The sequence below is a fragment of the Puccinia triticina genome, chromosome 5A (assembly GCF_026914185.1).
Source record: "Puccinia triticina chromosome 5A, complete sequence".
NCBI lineage: Eukaryota > Fungi > Basidiomycota > Pucciniomycetes > Pucciniales > Pucciniaceae > Puccinia > Puccinia triticina.
The window spans coordinates 6,247,536-6,269,465 of record NC_070562.1 but is presented as its reverse complement, the minus strand read 5'-3'; positions in this window follow the sequence as shown (position 1 = coordinate 6,269,465).

Below are 21,930 nucleotides of genomic sequence, written 5' to 3'. Positions count from 1 at the left end.
ATGGAGTAAGAAAAGAAGGACCCATTGCTTTCATATCCAGACAACTGAAGGACAGTGAAACAAGATATGGTGCTAGTCAACTTGAATGCTTGTGTCTGGTTTGGGCTCTGGAAAAACTCCATTATTACTTGGATGGCAGTGTATTTCATGTTGTAACAGATTGCACAGCTTTGAGATCACTGCTGAACATGAAGACTCCCAATAGACACATGCTCAGATGGCAGATTGCTATTCAAGAATACAGAGGCAATATGACCATAATCCACAGAGATGGTAATATTCACAAGAATGCTGATGGACTTAGCAGATGGGCTTTGCCAAATGATCCAAGTAACCCAGCTTATGACCCTGAAGACAAAGATGATGATAGATTCCCCATCATGGGCATCCATGTCTCTACTTTCAAGAATGAATTCTTTGACTCAGTGAGAGAAGGTTACCAACAAGATAAGAACACTGTTATTTTGTCTGAGCTTTTGCTGAAAGAGGCCAAGGATTCTCAACTGAAAAACTCTCTGCAGGAACCTTGGAGAAAGCTATATGATGAAGGAAGTTTCTCTCTATTTGATGGCCCCATCTACTTCAGAGAAAAACACAATTCTGTCCTGGTTCTAGCTGACAAAGACAGCATTAACACAATCTTGCATTAATGCCATGACAGTGTCTACTCTGGTCACCTTTCTGAAGACAAGGCCTTGGAGAAAGTGGCTGATACTGCCTGGTGGGCTAATTGGAGACAAGATACTGGTGAATATTGCTCTTCTTGTGACAGATGCCAGAAGGCCAATAAGGCTACAGGAAAGAGATTTGGACTACTCATGAAGATAGAAGAACCTTCTAAACCATGGGATGTGATAAACATGGATTGGGTAACTTCCTTGTCTCCAGGAGGAGCTGCTAGTTTCAATGCTTGTCTGGTAATAGTAGACAGATACTCCAAGACTCCAATATTTGTGCCTTGCTTCAAGGATGACTCTGCAATGGACACTGCCATACTGTTTTGGATCAGAGTAATGCCTAGAACTGGCATCCCAAGAATAATCATCTCTGACAGAGATCCCAAATTCACATCTGAATTCTGGACTGGATTGCACAGTATGCTAGGAACAAAACTCTCCTTTTCTACTGCTTACCACCCCCAGACTGATGGTCTAGCTGAAAGGATGACAGCAGAAAACATCCTACATTCCCTGTCAGCCTAGTGAAACCATGGAAAGACCCCAATCCAGACAAGTTCCCCCTAAGACAGAAGGTTAAAGTTGTCATACCACCCATGGAGAAGACCCCCCAGAGTAAAGTCATACAGAAGATTCTCAGAGAGAAAAGATTGAGAGTAGAGAACAGAGATGTGATGATGTAATTAGCTAGATACAAAGGTATGAGTGCTGATCATGATGAATGGCTCCTTGAGAAGGACATTCCAGACTCTGCTATCTTTCTCAGGAAGTTCAGAAGTGAGAAGAGGTCTACCCCTATGGTTTAATTTCTTACAGAAATCCAACCTTTTTGGTGGTAGGGAATGTCAGCCTTAGAGTCAACACAGCTGACCTAAAGTCTGCCTTTTTATACTGATTACATATGAATTAATTCATATCTTTTTCATCTTAACAGATATCTTTGTTCTGACTTCATATTGTAGAGACTGTAAAATGAAGATGTGTCTGGTGAGAGTCAAACTCATGACCTCAGCTATGCTGAGACACATACTAGAGTGCTGCCTTTACCAACTAGGCTACAGACGGTTGTGACTGCCAGCTGGGTGGTTGGTTGGTAGTGCTCATGGGTTGATCCAACAGCCCTCCATACTGTGGTGATACATCATGGTAGCAGACTAACAGACAGCTCAACACCCCCCCTTGCTACATGATGGGAAGTGGGGATTGACCCCAAGAGAGAGTGGAAATGAGACCCAGGAAAGATGATCAGTGTAGGGATTGAACCCGTGATCTAGATGTAGGCTTATAGGGGTTTGCGTGGTCTTACAAGTAAGCATTCACAAATTCATCAAGTCTCTATTGTAAGCAAGTAGCGCTCAGGTAGCTCTGGGCTCATAACCTGTAGAGACTGTCAAATGAAGATGTGTCTGGTGAGAGTCAAACTCACGACCTCAGCTATGCTGAGACACATACTAGAGTGCTGCCTTTACCAACTAGGCTACAAACGCTTGTGACTGCCAGCTGGGTGGTTGGTTGGTAGTGCTCATGGGTCGATCCAACAGCCCTCCATACTGTGGTGATACATCATGGTAGCAGACTAACAGACAACTCAACACATATTCTGTTTCCTCATGCAATTTTAACCCTAGTTACAACTTACCAATTCTTTGTAACTGTACTCCTTTGCTGAGTTATTGAGTTGTGGCGCGCATGCGCAGTTGTGACGTGTCAGCGCTACCAGGCGCATAAAACCACATGTACATATGTAATTACAGAAGCAAACTGTGAAAATTTTTGAAGCCCGGATCCCCCTTGCCTCAGGAGGATCTACAGACTTCAGCACACCAGAAACACACCCCAGATAACCCAGGATCACCACCAAAGAGATTACCAAGCTCCCAGTATACCTACCATCACAGGCGCCTAGGATATTGACAGTAAGTAAACTCTTTCACTGAACCTTGCTTATCCAGAGTGAAACTCCGCTGCTCTTGATTTTTTCTTCATTTCTTCAACTCTTCCAATCATAAAAGATCAAAAGGTTATCTCTGGTTAAGACCTATAAAACCAGAGCAGAGTAGTAACCCTACTTCTGAATCCCACCAATGTTTCCTTGTTGTGAGTGGAGGCTGTTGCACTCTTTTTGGCCTGGCACAGCTGGCATCCAACTTTTCCAGGTTGAGAATAGCCCAGATCAATTAATAAAGACTTAAAGGCTAGGCCTGATCTTCTCTTTTCTCTCTCTTTCTCTTCCTCTCTCTCAGTTTGTATTTCTTTATCCCAAGAAATCCAAACTATTTCCCCCCTCTTTCCTTGTGTTCTGCTGTTACATAATAGACACAGGCTCACATTATGGGTTTCAACTCAATAGCTGCCTCTAGGTGATGCACCTTGGCGTCCAGATCCTGAATAGCTGCTACCAGCTTGTCAGGATTGCACACAGGTCAAGTAAGCACCGCCGGTAATATTGTATCCACAGCGGTTTGTAGAGACGTGGAAAAGAGCTGCTCAAACCTTGACAAATCCAGGTTTGGCAACCGCTCAGCTTGTGTTGTTTTCACTGATTTAACTCATGAATCCATTTCCTTGGAGACAAAATTCAAAGTTTCAACACAAGATTGCGCCGTGACAGAGGTTGAGTTGCTCACACTGAGCAAATTTGTCATAGAAAATGTCATTGATTTGGCATGTGTTTGAGTTAAGTCCTGAACATGTGATATCTTGTTGGACATGGGAATAGAGACTTCAGATGAAAGAGAAGAAACAACATTCTTAATAGATTGATCTAACTGGGTAACTATTTGTTTGGAGTTCCCATCCACAACTTTCTCTATTTGGCGGAAAATGTAGGAAAGCAACCCTGTAGCCTCTTTTAGTGTAAGTCCCACTGGTTCCCTTGGTTCCTGCTTTGCAATTGATCTATTGCTTGGTAGCCCCCTTGGATTGTGCGGCTCATGCGGAAAAATTCCCTATAAACTTGGTTTCTGTAGTGCTGGCGGCCCCGCATCCAACCCTGCCCTTGCTGGTTTGCCTGCGGTGCTAACGCCGGTCTCGCCTGTTGGTTTGGCTGGCCGTGCGGCTGCAGTTGACGGTTCCTCGCGTTCCTGGCGTTGGGGCAAGCCGCCGCCGGGTGAGCTGGCCCTCTTGGAATCTGAGCCGGTGGTTTGGCGGGCCTGGGGCGCATGTTGTGAGGATTCCACCCCTCCGTTATGTGGGATAGCCCCTCCCACCCAATCAGTCTCACTAAGGTGTTGTGGGTTGGGATCAATTGGTCCCTGAAGAGCACCATCTGCTTGTAGTTCAAGGCCGCCATCGCCTGTTGGAACACCTCCCTGAATCGCAGGTGGGTCTGGATGATCAGCTCTGTTGCCGGACTGAACTCGATGTCCTCCTCCTCCTTGCTTAAAATCTCCTGCTGGGACAAGTTTGGGTTTGCCGGCTCTGGTGGACAATGATTTAGAACCAGCGTTAGAGGTAGTTTTCTTTGGGGGAGCCATGATATCCTTAGATCAAAAACAAACCCTCAGTAATTATGGTCGTCAGCACTTCTGACACTTGACAAGGATGATTGGTTCCTGGGATATCTCAATTGACCTGGCCGTTGTTCAACTCTTGACTAGTGACCACGGTATTTTTGGCTGTAGGTGGAGCTGGCGCGGGCTCTGGTGGAGCTTGAGCGTGGATATGATCTATGAACCTACGCAACACCGGTTTGACAGGCAGTGCAGCCGGGGCTGTAGCACTCAGAGCCTGGGAAGCTTGGGTTACCCTGCGGTTCATCAAAGGCCTGGCTGTATTGCCGGTAGGGACAAACAGAGAGTCAAAAAGTGCGGCTACACCGTTATTGGTTGCCGCTCTGTTGACTCCTTGTGGGCCTGGGATGCTAGCAACTGAGTTTAACCCTATCGCTGGCAGATCCAAGCTTCTATTGGGTCAACAGTCCGACACAAAGAAGCTGTGGAGGGAAGTCTGACGGGACAACACTGACGGAGTCCAAATGATTATCTATTGTTTGATAGGGTGAGGCAGTCCAAAGGACTGGCTTAATAGTATGTATAGGTTCTGCGAAGATTCCGAGTGATGTTGCAAAGTTCTCAAGCGAGCGAGTATAACTGAATGTTTCCACGGAGCAACGCACACAGATAGTAGGAAGAGAGATGATGGAAAAGCACAGATCAGTTGGTGCAAACTGAAAAACAGGCAAACGATTGGCTGGACTTGGTGAGCAGAGCAATGAGGAACAATGAGGTGATGAAAAAACCGCAGGTCCGGGAAAAAAAATAATGAGGCCCCCAAAAGTCAGGTATAAAAGATTCTTATTCAACGGGTAAAATAACCTAGGGTACCTCACTTACAAGTACCCTTAATTATTATCCCTTCCTTGAACTTCAAAGTTTGCGCAAGTGCATCACGCCCCGCGTGGATGCACTTGTATGCACATATATATATAAGTACATATATTTACACCCATTTTCAGTGACGTAACTGAGGTGTTGTGTATAGTTTAAAAGATGGCTTTGTTTGTTGCGTGGCGCACCCAAGCCCGCGTGCTCTGTTGCCTAGAGCTCAAGCCCGCGCTCCTAGTGTACATATATGCATGATGCATAAACTAGCCCGCAACCAAAGCGCTCAGGTTACCAGTAAGTAAGAATGGGCTAGAATACACCCCAATAGCAATATTACATGTGTTATATGTCTTGTACACATGTAATCAATCACCAAACAAGATGTAATTACCACATCATTCAATATCAAAACATTCTAGATGGAAAAAGGCTCTTGCAACGTGCACAGGTGACACTAGAAAGCGCCCCAGCTTCTCCCAAGCCTCACTACGTGTAAATTACAACTGTAGTAAATATGTAGAAGGGATCAAATGAACTGGAGCACTTAATAAGCGCCTCCAGAAAATGTATGAAGCACTGCTTGCACGTGTACAAGTACACAGAAGCCAGTTCTAGTACCTTCTGTGGCACATTTCCACGGAAATGAGAGTCACAGAACCCCCAAACCAGCCCCCATGACGTGTAAGGCATGTGTAAAAACACGCAGAACCTCTGTAAAAGGCTCTTGGCAACCCTTGTATCCAAGCCCCAAGGTTCCACGACCTACAGCGCCTTCTAGCGCAACCAAATTGCCTCAGAATGCGCCCACAAGTGTCCCCCTGTCCCCTGGGCGCCCCTGGAGGCCTGCCTAGGCTATAAAAAGGGCCCTTTCTCCGCCCAAAAGGAGATTCCCCAGCTTTACATTACCTACTAGAATTTTACCCGCCTTCAACAGCCTCCTTAGCCTGTGATTTGCCAGGTAAAATACCTATTTTCGTGATTTTTAGCCCCAATTTCCGCCCTGAAGCTGTCCAGTAACCACCCTGCCCTCAAGATTACCTCTTCTGAGCGCCTCCAACTGCCCAACTTCACGCCTGAAAAACCTCAAGTGCCCCTAGGGTCTTATCCAAGTTTATTAAAGACACAGTTTTTCCACAATTGAAAAAAAAAAAGATCAAGGGTTCCCCCTATAAATACATCAAATCACAAAAAAAAAATCATGGGTTTCCCCAAGATACAAAAATGAAAAAGAAAAATACTGCAACTTAGCCTATCAACAAACATACAAAAAAAATACACAAAAATTTAACCACACTCAACCTAGCCTTCCAACAGCGGCAAAGCCGTGCCCCCAGGCTCAACACCCAGCCCGCATCAAGCGCACGGGTCAAAAGTGATGGACGTGAAGGCCCCCGGCCCGCAGCAAAGGCTGCAGACCCGTGGGGGGCCCACTCTTTGCCCCTCAGACTGTGCATGTGCAACAGCGGAGGGGTTGAGGACAATGGATAGCTGGAAGTGCAACATCTCCAATTGCCTGGGGATTAATTGCAACAACAGGCCCCCCTCTTTATAAGCTCTCAACCTCGGCAGGCCAGGACACTCGCTCACGTCTACGCAGACGCCACACCGCGGCCCTCATTAATGTAATCAATTCCAAGGCAACCGTGCCAGCCACTACAATTGGATGCGAGACCGTTGTGTACCCTTGCACCAAAAGCCACGCCGTGGCCATTGTCCCTTTCCTGCACGTTGACTGGTCCAGTTGCTATGTCCAGCGTTGACCAGCAACCCTCACCCAACCATATTTTGAACTTGACCTTCTCACCCTTTACCAATTGCGACCATCAAAGGATCCCAAACTTGCCCCGCACGCCGATGATGTGAGAGGCTGAGTTGAAGCTTGGAGAAAGTCAGTCAACCAGTCCTGATCACCATGTACAAAAAGTGGCTGTTCAATCGCCGGGTGGACGGGCTCGTGGCCCATTACCTCAGCTTTGCCATCGACGAGCTTGTTAGCTTCCTGGTCCACACCCTGCTTGCCCTTCAACTTCATCGCGACTTTCTGCAGAGCGCGTTTGAGGATGGGCAGTAGGAAAAGGTGTTGTTGCCCACCTCAATACCATCCCCCACTCCCTTGTCGGCCGCTCCAACAGACAGATCCTTGGCTTATTTAAACAGAAATGGGCCTGAGCATCCACACATACGTCTACTTCTCCCTCTTTGCCCCCTCCAAAAAAAACTGGAGACTCAAGAGAAGCAATGGGTGAGCAAGCAGCCTCCAATGCACATATTTCAAACGGACCACAATCTCTTTCCATGGCTCCGTTCAGCTCCCAATACTACCTCAATTATCTGGTCGGATCACTGATCAGCAGGTCCGACGAGTCCTCGGACTGGCCTTTCCAAGGAGCTCTCTCACATGGCCGTCCGACAAGTTGTCGAACAGGCTTGTCCGAGCAGTCAGAAGGCGGGTCTATTTGCTTGGGCAAGCAAGTCCTCATGTCGGATCAACATGTCCAAAAACTGCTCGGAGAAGCCAGTCAGTGGAGTTGTCGGACCTGCCCGCCCAAGCTTTTAATCGTTGCAGTGAAACAGACCTAGCCCACCACTCCTCCACGCTGGAGACAATTGTCCTGGACGCCAAGCCTCCCCACGTTGTCCTCAGGCTCGCGCCCACCCTCCCCGCGTCGTCCTCAGGCTTGCGCCCACCCTCTTTGAATTCTTTGCCCCCAAGGCTTCGCTCGCTTCCTCGCGGTCTTTGCGGCGCCGTGGCCACTAAACTCAGCCCGTTGAGTGTTGACGATCTCTCAGCTCTGTCTCCCTCCAAAGAGTATATATTTTTTTGGAAAGCCACCATCTCCCCATGGATTCCTCTACTTGCCCTCATTTCAAAACTCTGAAAGATTATAATCTCTGTTTTTGTCTATCCACTAATAAACACATATATATTAATCAACAACCTGTCATTTTAACTTAATCCATCTCAACTCCCTTCTTAATTCCAAACATGCTTTCCAATTTCTTCTTGTTAGCTTGTTGATTGTTTCAATCCTGGTGCCTCCCCCCAAAGCTGATTAATGGAATGGAAGGTAGTAGCAGTATGTAGAAGAAAGTCAGAGTTGATGATAGATTACATGATAGTTATTCATATTCATATCAAGTGCATCCATTCTCATTGTGATTTGGAGCACATCTCACATCTCATTACACAAACTTATTTTTAGACAACTGAATTCACATCAAGGCACATCAAATAATAATATTAGGATATTACAGGTAAACAAAACAGCTACATGTGACCTCATTTTCCACATATATTGGAGTTACCACTCTCAAATGATAAGATATAAATGGGTAGGCTGGTTTCAAGTGAGACTTAAGTGGAGGTAATATTTTGCAATAAGTTAATCACAATATGAAAGTTAATGTTAAAAATACTGGAGCTGGATATTTACAAATTCAGGGCTGCAGAGAGAACCCTCAATCTTCAATAAAAAGCTTTGATATGAGATGCCCTGTTTGGATGAACCCATGTGCACTACAAAGGGGCAAATTTATAACATGTGCCCCAAATTTTGACCCCCATCCCACCAAATTTTAGAATCCCTGGGTGTCACATATCATCAATATGCCCATTAAACAATTGTTAACACAGGTGTAGCATGTTAACATCAAGTGGTTGATCTTTTTTTGAACCCTGTTAAAGCAATCTCACTGAGAGTGTGAAATTGAAATTTGATGATCTAGGCAGCTTGCACAAGAAAACAAGTCTGGCTAGCCTGCCAATGGGGGATAATACATTTTGGGTTTGCAGCGGCTGAGCCGCTTTGGTCTCTAGTACTAGTAATTTTAAGCCCCTTCTCTTGAGATTCCCCGCTATTTCTTTCTGGGATTTGAAACACCCCTGTTTACAGGCCCCAGTTCTTCATTCTAGAGGGATTAAACACCCCTGATTTATCAGGCCCCTCTTAAAATTAATTATATTCATTTTATTACGTCAAATTGGCCCAACTTGGCCCAAATTGCCTTATTCTTACGCCATAATTCCCAACAATTACGTTGGAATTAACCCTTATAACTTTGTCTTAGAGTTTTATAACTCTAATGTTTTGCTTTGTACCACGTGTAGCTAGAAGGATAATATCCTTGGCATCACGTAGGCTGACAATTGGGGGTCTGGCCGGGAAATTTCCTTCAAATTCATTTGAAAGAAAGAACCCTTATAAATCTTAATTTTTTTTTACGTCAAAAATTTCCAAAATATAATCTAAAAAATACATAAAAATATTCTCACTACTCTCTGAATTTTTTACGCCTTTAAAAACATTAAAACTGATAAAAATAACCCTTTTTTCTACTTTTTACGCCAAAATCAAACCAAAAAACCCTAAAAATTCATCCAAGTTAGTCATTTTCTTTGTCAAAAATTCAACTAAAATTAAAAAAATATATAAACATAATTTCAAGTCTAATTTCTGACTTTTGTAGCGTATTTTTTCCAGTGAATTTACAGGAAACACCGAATTAATTCAGTATTACCTGAAATTGCTGCGCCTGCGCAAAGAAGCCGAACTCTGCGACTACCAACCCACCCCGTGGGAACAGCTCACCCCCGAGGAACAAATCATCCTTGCCGCCTACCACGCCCATATCCGCGAAGAAGAGGATCTCGATACCCTCCTCAAGATCCAACGATACCGCCGAGAAGCCAAAGCAAAGAAAAAAGCTTTCTACGACGCCAAATACCAAGCTAAGAGTTAGTTCTTTTCCCTTTTTTCTCTCTCACCTCCATCCACATCACCATATCCTCACAGAACTGATCTTACATATTGTTCTCATCTACCTTACAGTGTCCGCAAGCATAGCCGCCAAGACTACCGTCGATAACCCAACTCCCGCCCCAACAGCTTCAACCGCTGACAAAATCCCCACTAGTAAGTCAAATCTCTCCCACCAAAACTCACTCTCCTTCCGACAAACCAATCACTCATCATGGTTAACAAAAAACCAGATCAACTTGTCCCGAACTACGAGGGCCACTCCCACCTCCAACGCAAGCTTGCGGCGGCAAAGGAGCTGCAAGACCGGGTCAAGAGGATGCAGGTCACCACGATCGCCCGCAAGGACCCGATGCCCGCTACCCCAGCTTCTACCCCGGCTCCCTCCGAGATCCCTCCTCCATGCAAGGACGGCCCTTGTCCGACCAAGCCAACGAGTCCGCTATTGAGATCGACGAGCTCTGCCCTACCTCATTGGCTCCTATCCGCACACGCCCCATCACTCCCGAAATCAAGTCCCTTTTGAAGGAGGAACAGATCAAACTCCGGGCCAGAGAGCACGTGAGTATCTGGAAGCAATACCTAGCGATCGCGAACAACGGTGCGACAGCCGGGCTGCGAGCTTTGCTCACTACGGCTCAAGAGTCGCAAAAAGCCCTCCAGAAGCTCACGGAGAATCACGAGATCGAAGCCCTTGTCAAGGGCTGGAACCCCTGGGAAGCAAAAAACTTCCACTTCCCAGCCCCGCCGAAGAAGACAGTGATGAAATTCAAGAAGATCGAAGGCGGCAAGAATCGCAGTTCGAGCTCGAGTTCAATCAACTTCGACGACCCGGCTTGGTGGAAGAGAACAACCAACCTCCTTCAGATCGCAGCAAATCTCTACAAGAACATCGATTAGACTTAGGTATTCTCACTTCTCTCTTTGATTCACTCGACGCCATCAACGTCAATCTTTCTACCTTAGATCATAATAGTGAGACCAACTTAAAATCTATTGTAAATAGTATTGAAAACAGCTTAAAAGAAATTAAAGAAGCTGTTAACTCGAGAACTTTATCTGTCCTCCAAAAACTTGAGTTGCCAAATAAGCATTGTGAGCTTATTGTTGAGATTTGAAAAGATTGTGAGAGCCTCAAAAATACCACCCATGACACTAAGTATGATGTGTCTGAGATCTTACAGTACTCCAGGAATTCTGCTGCCGTGCATAATTCTACCGCTGATCAGATAGTGACCAGATTGGAAAAGGAACACTTTGCCAAACAAAAAGCAGAGAACTTTGAGATTAAGGAATTAATCTTACAGCTCAATGCCAACATGGATGGAAAAATTCATGCTCTCACTGAGAATTTTACGTCTCAGATTTCTACGCTTTCTGCGGAAATCAAGACTTTGAAATCAAGATCTGATATCAAAGTCCAAAACTCTTGTAATATTCCCCATATTGCGGAAAATTACGCTCCCGTACCTGAGTTGAGGTGCAGTGATGGTACTCAAAGAGACATTCCTCCACATCTGAAGAGTGCCAACAGCTATCTTGATGATAATCAGTCTCCTCCCCCAGTGGCTCATGAGCGTGGCAAAAATGCCTCATATGGCAGCCAAGCTTATCAAGAGAGAAAACAACAGTGTGAACCACACTACACTCCTCAAGCAGAAGTTCCCAGACATAACAACCCTTTTATGCGTAACTCCGCTCCTCCCCAGAATCATAATCCACGCCAGAACACTCCTTACAGAACCCTTGACATGGTGGAGATAAATAAATTAATGCCTCCAATCAAAGACTGGCCTAAGTTTGACGGCAAAGGAGAATATGATCATATGAACTTCATCAGGACCGTTGATCATATGTTAAGATCCTACCGTGCAGATGAGGAAGCTGTTATTTCCAGGATGCCTAGACTCTTTGAGGGTGTGGCTGCAGATTGGTTCATCACCAAAGGAGAGGAAGTAGGTGAACAAAGCCGGAGTGCGTGGAAAGAGCTTATCAAAGAGGAATGGGGAACCAGAATCTGGAGAACTGAAAAGCACCAAGCTTTTGAAACAGACTACTTTGACCCAACCAAAGAAGCTGCTACAGAATGGTGCTTGCGCCAGAAAAAGAGGATAGATTGTATCTACAACAACCCATCCAAAGAAGAAGTTAATGATAGACTCCTTAATCAGTGTAGAGGACAAATCAAAAGCTTAATGAGATGCAGACTCAGTGATATGAATGTAGATCTAGCTAAATTTATAGGTATATTGCATGAAACTGTAGTACTGAATGGTCTTAACAAAAAGTACGTGAGAAATGGTGTTACAGAAAAAGGAGATCTCCCCAAATCTGAAACACCCAAGCCTCCTGCAGGAGATCCCCCTGTAAAGAGGACTGCAATCCCTGAATGCTACAATTGTGGGGAAAAGGGCCACAAAAAACCTGAATGTCCTAATCCACGCAAAAGGATTAACAATGTGGAAGTAGAAGATGACTTTGACAGTGAAGATGATACTCAATCTCAATTTGAGGTTGTTACTACTGAACCTGCAGACGGAGACCAGCCCAGGATACATGTAATCCAAGCTGATATTGGCAATGAATTGTCCATTAATTCCATTCATGGAGACTCCAATTTACCTCAAAAATGGGATTCCTCCATGAAAGTTGGCCATGTTTCTGACGCCAAATTGCTAACCAATAAACCTGAAGCAGGGATGAGTTATACCATGGGTAAAACCAGTTATACAACTGTCTTGTTCTGTGATACAGAGTTGAGAGCTCTGCTAGACATAGGCGCCTTCTGCTCCTGCGTCAGTAGCACCTTTTTGGAAGATTGTTATCCAGAATGGGGAAACCACTTGCTCCCCATGCCAAAAGCCAAGTTCAGTAGCTGCAATTCTGCTATGAAACCAGTAGGAGTAGTAGTTATGCCACTAGTCTTCCCGCACTCCAAGGGCTCCCTTATACTAAATGTGGAATTTGTTGTTTTACAAGATGCTGTGTGTAATTACTTAATCTTAGGTAATGATACATTCTGCATGTATGGAATAGACATATTCCAAAGCAAAGACAGATTCTACACCATAGGTGGAGACTGGAAAAGAAAGTTCCAGATTTGCAATATTAATATTAAGATCCCGGACCAGCTTAATACTAATAACGTGAAGTACCACATAATGTAGACTATAAATAACCTTGTATTTCTAGCCTCATTATGTGTTGTTCTCTCTTTGTGAATCTAGCAATTATTCTCTCCTCTCTTGTATTTACATACTCGTGCCTCTTTAGCTTTGATGTTAGCTTCTCATTACCTGACAATGGATGAAAGAACCTTTGAAAAACGTTACCACATTGAAGTACTCACATAGTCTAGTGCCCTTCGCATCTCCTGGAATTTGAACAGTGTTTTTTACTCCATTTTGGTTTTGAAGTGAATGGGAGTTCAGCAGGGTCTTCAAGGTCTAGATTTGTTTAAAGCTAGAATTATTCTATCAAAAGTAGTGAGGACTTGTCCTCTATGCATGAAATGATGAAGAGTATATTGCAATTTGCATCAAGGCACCAAAAGGGGCTTAGTAGAATGTTGTACCCCCTGAATCTTCCTGGGTTTACTGTGCTTGCTGCAGAGAAATGGGGTTAGTTAAACCATGCTAGTTAATTTTCTTCAAGACTTGGGCCAGAAAATCAGTTATCTGGGGATTTTGCTTGGATGCAGCAATATGAATCAAATTACAAAAATTTTTAGCTCATGGATGACAGCTGCAGAATTGTTGACCTCAGTCTTTTAAGTGGCTGTGGCAGGTAAACTTTAGGTAGTATCTGGTGGGACCACTATCTGAGTAAATACAATCCTTGAACCTCTCCTTTGAAAAGCTGAACTTGGGCCCTAGAGTTGCCAAGAGCCTTCAGCAGGAATTGATATTTTTGTTGGTGGAGCAGCCAGCCTGACTACTCTTCCAAGTCCGGCTGTGTGGCTGAATGACTTAGGTAGATGGCATTTTAATTGTGGGCAGCAAAAATCTCAGCATAGCAGATATGATGACCAAAGCACTCCAGTTGCTGAGCTGGACCTAGCCCATTTTAGCACCTCTTTTTGTCTTCCACTTTGTTTCTTCAAAGAAATAATATCCTACAAAAGGAACACAATACACATTGAACCCCAAGAGGTTGGAAATGTGGAATAAGACCAGATTCTAAATTATTACAATTTGATGTTCCTTATGTTCCAGAGAGTCTGTTGAGGGCTTCTGGCTGACTAACCCTTGTGATTTGGACAGCAGCATCAGCTTCATAAACCAGGTAACTAGGGCCATCTGGAAATTGGCAGCCATTTTTAGCCCCTGTCAGCTCCTGGTAATTGTTGATCTTCTTGAAGAATATCAGGGGATACAAACTCCTTTTAGCAGACTTGCTACCAGAACATCTGGACCTGAGGATGTTAGGTCTTTTTGAGTGGGTTCCATCAGGCTTGGGCAAAGGTTGGCACCAAGCATGAGCTATGTTTGAGCATTATTACTTCCAAAGACAAACAAAAGATGAAATGGGGTCTGTAGATATGAGCCTGCAGCACTAGGAATGCCCATCACAGTGGAATGGATTGAAGATACAGACCTACAAGTCCTATTTTTTTTTTAGCCCTGATTATGTATAGGATGGCTGAAAACAAAAAATAGGACATGTAGGTCTCCATCTTCAATGAAAAACATTTACCAGATACGTTCCATGTATTGTACTTGTTTCAGCATTGATTTAGTGCAGTGTTAGCACAAATCTGCTTTAAAATTTGACTTGCCAGAAACAGCAGGGGTTTGGGTCTTTTAGTTCTATTTAAATTCCTGAAAACTAGACTTGTTGATAACTGATGTGGTGTTTTATCAGACAAGCACTGCACTGGTCCAAATTGAGCTTTTTTTGTTCAAACACAGGAATTTAACCTTGCAGCGGCAAAGCCGCCTTGGCCTCTAGTACTATATCCAAATGAAGGAAGAAATAAAAAAAATCTCAATACTATACTGGACAGATGTGGCAAGTACCACTACTCAGTAGAGATGAAAATCTATCTATTTCTTGGGCTTGGGGATCAGAGCACCCAAAGCCTTTACGGCCTCAGCAAAGTTCCTGAGAGGGGAAAATCCTCACAAAGCCACATAAGGCTTCTGAAGGATTTTGAAGTAGTTGAAGGGGTCAGAAAACCACGTCTGGAGCCACAGAGAACAATCTCTCAACAGAACAAGACCTACCCAGTGTTCCTAGGAGAATCTCCACCGCAGGTGCTAAACCAGGTTGCTAAACCAGATATAGCGCCCCAAACCCGCTTTAGCAACACCACCGCGGGTGCCAAACACACATCAAATCTGCCAACTTGCCTCTTTGGAGCTATCCTGTTGGCAAATTTGGAAACAGGATAGCACCCCAACCTTGCGCCACCCTTGCGAGTATCACACATCTCTTGTGTGATACTCTCATCTTCTCCCCCAAAAGCAATACAAAACCACAAACTGCCAATCATGGCAACTCGTGGTGCAAAGCTGCCTTGCTGCAGGTTGCTAAAACTGAGCCCCAGTTGCCGAACTCAAAGATTTGGCAATGCAGTTTAGCACCCGCGGTGGAGATGCTCTAAATAATCCCTTGCTATTACCGCAAGGACCAGGTGGGTTTCATGGTTTGCCTGTACAATCATCAGGAGCCCAAATGTCATTGCTTTATGTTTACACCTGGTTAATTGGTGTTATCGCGGTAACCAGGGGCAAAAAAAGTTACTATACCTGTATTTTTTGTTTCAGAGAAAAACCACAGAATACTATACGGGCCACTTGCAGCAAGGGCCAATACTAGTACAGTTATTAGTATAGGGTTGTACAACCAGACCTATACAATAACAGAAATGCCCGGTTATAGTAGAGTATAGTATACACCAGGAAAAATCAGTAGTCATTAGATGACAACTGACATGACGCCTGCTCCAGCTGGCTATCCAGCCTCTAGTGCAATTTTCACCAGCTGCTCCTCAGCTTTGTCCCAGGCACAGCTGCTGCTCAGCCTTGGCCCGGGCCCAGCTGCTGCTCAGCCTTGGCCCGGGCCCAGCTGCTGCTCAGCCTTGGCCCGGGCCCAGCTGCCCCTCAGTTTTGGCACAGGACAAGCCACTGCTCAGCCTTTGCCTGAGCAAGAAAGGGCGTTGATCAACACACACCCGTCCCCCGGGGGCACACCCACGCCCACACCCTTTGAAAAGGGCGTGTGGGACCGCACGCCCTTTATCAAGGACGTGCACGCCCCTGTATGGGTGTGCGAGGGCGTGCACGCCCCCACATAGGCGTGCACTATGCCTGCTCGCCGGGAGCCCCTTGGCGGGCAGGTGCAAGTATACCTGCTCGCCTAGAGCCCCTCGGCGGGCAGGTACAGATCCCACCTCGCCGAGAGCCTCTCAGAGAGCAGGTATACATGCACCTGCCCGCCAAGGGGCTCTTGGTGAGCAGGCTCGGCGGGTAGGTGTATGTATCCCTGCTTGCCGAGAGCCTTGCCTGCTCGCCGAGAGGGATAACTCTTGGCGAGCAGGTATACAAACACCTGCTTGCCAAGGGCCCCTCGGCGGGCAGGTGCATGTATACCTGCTTGCCAAGAGAAATCCTTGACGAGCAGGCATACAGATCCCACCTCGCCAAGAGAAATCCTCGGCGAGCAGGCATACAGATCCCACCTCGCCGAGAGCCTCTCGGCGAGAAGGTATACATAAAACTGTCCACCGAGCCTGCTCACCGAGAGCCCCTTGGCGGGCAGGTGCATGTATACCTGCTCGCCAAGAGAAATCCTCGGCGAGCAGGCATACAGATCCCACCTCGCCAACAGCCTCTCGGCGAGCAGGTATACTTGCACCTGCCCGCCAAGGGGCCCTTAGCGAGCAGGCTCGGCGGGCAGGTGTTTGTATACCTGCTCGCCAAGAGTTATCCTTCTTGGTGAGCAGGCAAGGCTCTCGGCGAGCGGGGATATGTATGCCTGCTCGCCGAGAGGTGTATGCCTGCTCGCCGACAATTTCTCTCGGCGAGCAGGTATACATGCACCTGCCCGCCAAGGGGCTCTTGGTGAGCAGGCTCAGTGGGCAGGTGTGTGTATACCTGCTTGCCAAGAGGCTCTCGGCGAGGTGGGATCTCTATGCCTGCTCGGCGAGGATTTCACTTGGCAAGCAGGTATACATGCACCTGCCCGCCAAGGGGCTCTGGGTGAGCAGGCTCGGCGGGCAGGTGTATGTATACCTTCTCGCCGAGAGGTTCTCGGCGAGCTGGGATCCACTACCAAGATGGATGAATTTGTGATGTCGTATATTGATCAATATATTGTATATTGATCAATATAGCGTATATTGATCAATTTATATTGATCAATTTTTTTTTATTATTCTTCTTGATACCTTTGTCTGTTTTCCATGTCTCCTTAATACCATTCTATAATCTCTCTCCTTCCCCTTGTGTTAGCTTCAAGCCACAGGAATCTTTTTTTTTGCCTGATAACATTCATAAATTTCTACATACACCATTCAATTCTTCCTGAAGAAAAGACATTGCAAGTTTTAGGATTAATCCAGGGTGGCTGAGGGGTCTCAATTTTTTTTTTTTTTCTTTTTTTTTTTTACTTCAACAATTGATCTGTTATCAAAAGTCTGCAAATTGACTTTTTTTTCAAAAAAGGAAAAACATTGACCCCTGACCTCTCTCATGATACCATCCTGCACACATTTTTAATTTGGTTGGTTGAACTTCCTCAAGATATTGCATATCATACTTGAAGTGCTACGTGCATAGGAAGCCTTTTTGAAATTAGTTTACCATGGTTTAGCATATTTTTGTCAGGTTCTTTTTTTTATCTACTTTTGTTATCAACCACAGATTAATGAGGAATATTTCCACATAAAATTTCGTTGGACAATTTTTCTGAATATAAAACCCAGAAATAATGTTTTTGGGGTCACATCCATTATGCAGCAGCTGCAATCTGATCAGTTGCCAAATCTCACTACTTTGTTAGTTTCTTGGTATTTCTGCAACTATATCTCAGTACAGCCTGGGAATTGTTCCATGAAATTGGTACCAAAATTTTTAAAAGCCCCCATAGGTTCATTGTGTACCTTGAATGACCACAAAATCCCCAAATGTAGCTGCTACAATCTGATCAGTGGCCAAATATCACTAATTTGGTAGTTTCTTGGTGTTTCTGCCACTATATCTCAACACAGCCTGGGGGTTCTTCCATGATAATGGTATCAAAATGTTCAGTAGCCCCCAATGATCCATTGTGTACCTTAAATGACCACAAAACCCCCAAATGTGGCAGCTACAATCTCATCAGTTGCCAAATCTCACTAATTTGGTAGGTTCTTGGTGTTTCTGCCACTATATCTCAACACAACCTGGGAGTTCTTCCATGATATTGGTTTCAAAATGATCAATAGTCCCCAAGGATTCATTGTGTACCTTGGATGACCACAAAACCCCCAAATGTAGCAGCCACAATGTTATCAGTTGCCAAATATCACTAATTTGGTAGTTTCTTGGTGTTTCTGCCACTATATCTCAGCGCAGCATGGGAGTTCTTCCATGATATTGGTACCAAAATGCTCACATGCCCCTGAATATTTATTGTTTACCTTGAATGAACACAAAACCCCCAAATGTAGCAGCCACAATGTGATCAGTTGCCAAATATCACTAATTTGGTAGTTTCTTGGTGTTTCTGCCACTGTATCTCAGCACAGCGTGGGATTTCTTCCATGATATTGGTACCAAAATGATCAAATTCCCCTGAAGATTAATTGTGTACCTTGAATGACCACAATACCCCCAAATGTAGCAGCTAGGATGTGATCAGTTGCAAAATATCACTAATTTGGTAGTTTCTGGTGTTTCTGCCACTATATCTCAGCGCAGCGTGGGATTTCTTCCATAATATTGGTATCAAAATGATCAAATTCCCTCGGAGGTTCATTGAGTACCTGGATTGACCACAAAACCCCAATATGTAGCAGCCACAATGTGATCAGTTTCCAAATGTCACCAATTTGGTAGTTTCTTGGTGTTTCTGCCACTATATCTCAGCGCAGCGTGGGAATTCTTCAATGATATTGGTACCAAAATGATTAAATGCCCTCAAAGATGAACTGTGTACCTTGAATGACCACAAAACCTCCAAATGTAGCAGCTACAATGTGAATGGTTGCCAAATATCACTAATTTGGCAACTGATCACAGTGTGGCTGCTACATTTGGGGGTATTGTGGTCATTCAAGGTACACAATGAATCTCCAGGGGAATTTAATTGTTTTGGTACCAACATCATGGAAGAACTCCCACGCTGAGCTGAGATATAGTGGCAGAAACACCAAGAAACTACCAAATTAGTGATATTTGGCAACTGATCACATTGTGGCTGCTTCATTTGGGGGTCTTGTGGTCATTCAAGGTACACAATGAATCTTCAGGGGCATTTGATCATTCTGGTTCCAATATCATGGAAGAACTCCCATGCTGCGCTGAGATATAGTGGCAGAAACACCAAGAAACTACCAAATTAGTGATATTTGGCAACTGATGACATTTTGGCTGCTACATTTGGGGGTTTTGTGGTCATCCAAGGTACTCAATGAATGTTTGAGGGCATGTGATCATTTTGGTATCAACATCATGGAAGAAATCCCTTGCTGCGCTGAGATATAGTGGCAGAAACACCAAGAAACTACCAAATTAGAACATTTGCCAACTGATCACATTGTGGCTGCTACATTTGGGGGTTTTGTGGTCATCCAAGGTACCAAATGAATGTTTGAGGGCATGTGATCATTTTGGTACCAATATCATGGAAGAACTCCCATGCTGCGCTGAGATATAGTGGCAGAAACACCAAGAAACTGCCAAATTAGTGATATTTGGCAACTGATAACATTGTGGCTGCTACATTTGGGGGTTTTGTGGTCATCAAAGGTACTCAATGAATCTTTGAGGGCATTTGATCATTTTGGTACCAGTATCATGGAAGAACTCCCACGCTGTGCTGAGATATAGTGGCGGAAACACCAAGAAACTACCAAATTAGTGATATTTGGCAACTGATCACAGTGTCGCTGCTAGGTTTGGGGCTTTTGTGGTCATTCAAGGTACACAATGAATCTTCAGGGGCATGTGATAATTTTGGTACTAATATCATGGAAGGTCTCCCACGCTGGGCTGAGATATAGTGGCAGAAACACCAAGAAACTACCAAATTAGTGATATTTGGCAACTGATCACATGGTGGCTGCTACATTTGGGGGTTTTGTGGTCATCCAAGGTACAAACGGAATCTTCAGGGCCATTTGATCATTTTGGTACCAATATCATGGAAGAATTCCCATGCTGCGCTGAGATATAGTGGCAGAAACACCAAGAAACTACCAAATTAGTGATATTTGGCAACTGATCACAGTGTCGCTGCTACATTTGGGGGTTTTGTGGTCATCCAAGGTAACAAATGAATTTCTGAGGGCATGTGATCATTTTGGTACCAATATCATGGAAGAACTCCCATGCTGCGCTGAGATATAGTGGCAGAAACACCAAATTAGTGATATTTGGCAACTGATCACATTGTGGCTGCTACATTTGGGGGTTTTGTGGTCACCCAAGGACCTCAATGAATGTTTGAGGGCGTGTGATCATTTTGGTACCAATATTATGGAAGAACTCCCATGCTGTGATGAGATATAGGGGCAGAAACACCAAGAAACTACCAAATTAGTGATATTTTGCAACTGTTCACAGTGTGGCTGCTACATTTGGGGGTATTGTGGTCATTCAAGGGACACAATGAATCTTCAGGGTCATTTGATCATTTTGGTACCAATATCATGGAAGAACTCCCATGCTGGCCTGAGATATAGTGGCAGAAACACCAAGAAACTACCAAATTTGTGATGTTTGGCAACTGATCACATTGTGGCTGCTACACTTGGGGGTTTTGTGGTCATTCAAGGTACTCAATCAGTCTTTAAGGGCATTTGATCATCTTGGTACCAATATCTTGGAATAACTCCCATGCTGCGCTGAGATATAGTGGCAGAAACACAAAGAAACTACCAAATTAGTGATATTTTGCAACTGGTCAGATTGTAGCTGCTACATCTGGGGGTTTTGTGGTCATCCAAGGTACTCGATGAATGTTTGAGTGTGTTTGATCAGTTTGGTACCAATATAATGGAATAACTCCAATGCTGCGCTGAGATATAGTGGCAGAAACACCAAGAAACTACCAAATTAGTGATATTTGGCAACTGATCACATTGTGGCTGCTACATTTGGGGGTATTGTGGTCATTCAAGGTACACAACAAATCTTCAGGGGAATTTGATCATTTTGGTACCAATATCATGGAAGAAATCCCATGCTGCGCTGACATATAGTGGCAGAAACACCAAGAAACTACTAAATTAGTGATATTTGGCAACTGACCACATCTTGGCTGCTACACTTGGGGGATTTGTGGTCATTCAAGGTACTCAATCAGTCTTTGAGGGCATTTGATCATCTTGGTACCAATATCTTGGAATAACTCCCATGCTGCGCTGAGATATAGTGGCAGAAACACGAAGAAACTACCAAATTAGTGATATTTTGCAACTGATCACATTGTGGCTGCTACATCTGGGGGTTTTGTGATCATCCAAGGTACTCAATGAATGTTTGAGTGTGTTTGATCATTTTGGTCCCAATATAATGGAATAATTCCAATGCTGCGCTGAGATATAGTGGCAGAAACACCAAGAAACTACCAAATTAGTGATATTTGGCAACTGATCACATTGTGGCTGCTACATTTGGGGGTTTTGTGGTCATTCAAGGTACCCAATGAATCTTCAGGGGCATTTGATCATTTTGGTACCAATATCATGGAAGAACTCCCATGCTGCGCTGAGATATAGTGGCAGAAACACCAAGAAACTACCAAATTAGTGATATTTGGCAACTGATCACATTGTGCCTGCTACAATTGGGGGTTTTGTGCTCATTGGAGGTACTCAATCAATCTTTGAGGGCATTTAATCATCTTGGTACCAATATAATGGAAGAACTTCCATGCTGCGCTGAGATATAGTGGCAGAAACACCAAGAAACTACCAAATTAGTGAGATTTGGCAACTGGTCAGATTGTAGCTGCTACATTTGG